This window comes from Urocitellus parryii, unplaced genomic scaffold (genome assembly GCF_045843805.1).
Source record: "Urocitellus parryii isolate mUroPar1 unplaced genomic scaffold, mUroPar1.hap1 Scaffold_37, whole genome shotgun sequence".
NCBI lineage: Eukaryota > Metazoa > Chordata > Mammalia > Rodentia > Sciuridae > Urocitellus > Urocitellus parryii.
The window spans coordinates 12343-16032 of record NW_027553327.1 but is presented as its reverse complement, the minus strand read 5'-3'; the positions used below and the strand labels follow the sequence as shown (position 1 = coordinate 16032).

General features: G+C 34.7%; 1 pseudogene; it reads right to left on the bottom strand.

Moving 5' to 3' along the window:
* Positions 1-1919: 1919 nt before the first annotated feature.
* On the bottom strand, positions 1920-2028 carry LOC144252217 (small nucleolar RNA U13; annotated as a pseudogene).
* Positions 2029-3690: the final 1662 nt, after the last annotated feature.

Genomic DNA, 3690 nt, shown 5'->3' with positions numbered 1-3690 from the left:
GTATGCATGATATTATATTTGAAGAATGCTAATGCAACAATGAAGCCATAATCAAGCTAATTCATAGCCAAAAATGTTGTTTAAGCACCCACCAATATTGTGACTCTCTTTTAAGCTACATTTTTATGCACTTCCTTTTGTTTGTTGTTATTTCTAGGGTCTTGAATTTCCAACTAGACTATAAAATCCTCCATGATAGGGACAGTATTTTAATGCTTTTATGACCTCCATTGATATTGGTATAGTGCTCAGTAAAATGTGCATTTGAATAAGTGTGTGTTGAATTGATACAGTTCTTAAACATGCATATAATTGAGTCATGTGACATCTCTGAGTTGCCAAGTTTTTGAGTTAAACAGTAAATTAAAGTAGCTAGCTTCCTTAAAAATGATAAGATTCTTCTAAAATCTCATCATTCCTAATTCAATTTGTTAAAAGGATGCATATTTCAAGAGCCAACAATTTTAGAATATCACTTATTGAATTGCAGTTTTGCTATTTGACTTTAGAAATCTTAAATAAATCTTATTTAGTATACATCTTTTCTTTTTGGAAAGAATATATTTAAAGAGTTAGAACTACATACGTTCATTTTTGGCAAGAATTCTTACTATATTGGCAAGGTTCAGTTGTTTCTTTTAAGATATTTGTATTTCTTAAAAGCTTCACAACAAAAAAATAACAATATGTAAATTATGTGAAACTGAAGTTCATTCTATATGTTGTGTATAGATTTATCTTCTCATATACTAAAATATTTGCTGTCCTCAGCACATTTCTACTGGCTCTGGTGCAATGTAAACCTTTGGTAGCTCTCAGTTTTCCTAAACATTTTTTTAAAGTTTTTTATTTGTTGTTGTTGTTCTAGCTCAGAATTCTTTTTGTGTGAAAGTTCTTGACTTAGAATTAAAAAAATGGGTAAGAATTATAAAAACTTTCAGATCCATCTTGTTTAAGAGATTTATTGGTTAAAAAATTAACTTTTTAGTAATCATAGCTACTCTTTTTAATATATACTTTTTAGGTGTACATTGACAGAACACAATGCCTTTATTTTTATGTGGTGCTGAGGATCAAACCCAGGTCCCACCCACGCTAGGTGAGCAAATCCCACCCCTCAAAGCTACTTTTTATGTGAAGTTGCCTGTGTGCTTCTCTCTTTCTCTCCTTCCCTCACTGAACCTTGATTTCTATGTTATCTATTTGTCAAAGCCATCAGACTTCCATCTGTTTAATAAAAATAATGTAAATGAAACATTAGTTTTGTTATAATTAGTTGGTACCTTAATAATTTTAAAGAATTTTTTATCAATTTCTTTTGGTATTTATGCTTGTAAGAAAAAATTAACATTGACACTCATACAAATACTATTAACATTCTGAAAATGGTGAATCCACATAATGAAAAATTTTGTGTTCACTTTTATGTGCAAAATACAATAATTAAACAATTTAGGGTAGTTTTCAGGGCTTTTCTGTAAATTTTCATCCAGGAGATGAGGCCTGAACATATTTTGAAGCAACTGTGTTCAGGGAAGTGAAAATATTATATACTGAAATTATGTGTAGAGGGTAAAGAGATCAAGAAAGTTTAGATCTGTCATTATTTAGAGTTAGACTTTAACCTTTAGTTGGTATAGAATTGTAAAAAAAAATAAAAGATAAAAAATTGAAAATTGAACAAGACAGTATGTTAAATTGAAAATTAAACAGGACAGTATGTGATATGTATTGGAAGGTAATAAGAAAGATAATTCTTTTTGTTCTTTTTAGAAAATTTCTAGGGTGTCTCATTGGCCCCAGGAGGAGAGATCAGAGTAAGGTGGAATTATATCATTTATTAAAAAGAAATAAGAACTCAAGAGAGAAGGAAGGAGTTTAAATGTACCTAATAAAATACCTTCCTTAGCCTTTTTTGACAACAGATAAGTAATGTGCAAAGGTAGTGACAAGGTGTAAAGCAAGGCACATCTCCCACACCAGCCACATGAACACTCAATAATCATCACACTTATGAACCAAAAGTATCATTATTCTATTTTTATAAGTTACAATAAAGATTGTTGTCATGATGAAATAAATGATTAAAATTTAATTCATTTTTATATAGGTCATAAAATCATTGCAATCAAATATATCTTGGTTAGTATAACAGATTGAATCATATCATAACTTTATCATAATCATATCAAAACTTCATGATATACAAAGAAATTTGATGTCAGGAAAATATCTAAAAGAATGGTCTGAATACTTATTTTTGCTAATTTTTTTTTCATTTTTTTCTGAACCTTTCATTCTGTTATAATTCAGTTATGAATTTCATTTATCAATGAACATGTATGAAGTTCTAACATATATTTCAAACTAAATGTACTTGAGAATTTCACTTGAAGTATGCACTTTAGCATAAAATAGGAAGTTATATAAACTTATCCATATCCTTCTCGATTCTGACCATCCTTATTGCTATTCTCCTTTCAGTACTCGGAATCAAACTAAATATCTCTGCTCAGTCTTTGTCAGTGCCAGATTTAGTATTTGTGCCATTTAGTATTTGTTCTCTATCAAGTTTCTTAACCTTTTTGAGGCCATAGATTCCTTCTATGAATTTTGCTTAAAAATATTTACATCATAAAGTAGATACATAAAGAGGAAGAGCAGCGTGAGTTCCAAGAGGAGGAGGAGGATGAAGACATCACTATTGACCAGTGGGAGACCTGTGAGGAGAAGGAGGTTGGCCCTGGGGACAGCCAGAACTCCAACCAGCATCAGCAACTGAAATGGGAAAGCTCCACACTCAGCTACTGAGTGCAACCTGGACTCTTGCATCCCCACCTCAGAATGTCTGCTACCCGTCTCCCAGCTAGTAGGTCCTCCATGTAGAAAATATCTTCAGCCAGCAGGTCTGTGGACTCCCATTGCTAATTATCCTCCCATGCCCAGTGTGTGGGACTGTAGGCTCCCACCATTTGCCCACCCCTGCTGGGTCTCTTTACCCCAAAGCCAGGAGCTGGCTCTTCCTCCCTGCCACCTCCTGCCAGCACAGGGGCTGCAGCACCCCAGACTCCTGCCATCCAGTGAGATGCCCACCTCTTGCCCCTCCAGAAAAGTTGGAATGACTAGACTAGGTGACAAAGAATAAAACTTGGTAATCAATTTTTCTTTCTTGAAGGTCTTCATTTTTTTTCCAAATTAGTGCTTTTACAAGTGGTAGAAGGGGGTTAATATGTAGATAAACAATTGACTTTTTACTACTTGTTAAATACGTTGGAATTGTTCGTGTCCTTTGTGCTAGTGTACTCAGGACTAGGATGTGAAGTTCAGGGACAATGCTCCTGTTACTCCCCCTTGGGAAATCAGGAGGGGAGGCCTTCCCACTCTAGTCCAGGCATGAGGCCATGTAGCATTTGGTGTTGTTTTTGGGACCAGAACAGTGTTTTGTATTTGAAGTCTGGAAATGGGTCTTGTCTTTGGGATTCTTCCCACTTCTAGCGTTGTGTTTGGGATGGGAGCTGTGGGGTCCCTGGCCTCTCAGGACCAGCAGCTTCCTTTGATATCACCCAGGTCTTGTGTTCCTGTACTGAGGCTTCATAAATGTACATGATCCTGCTGGGGACATTCTCTGTGGATCATGGAAACTGACAGCTGTGGTGCAGATCACTTAACCACTTTGTTTTGGAGATAACA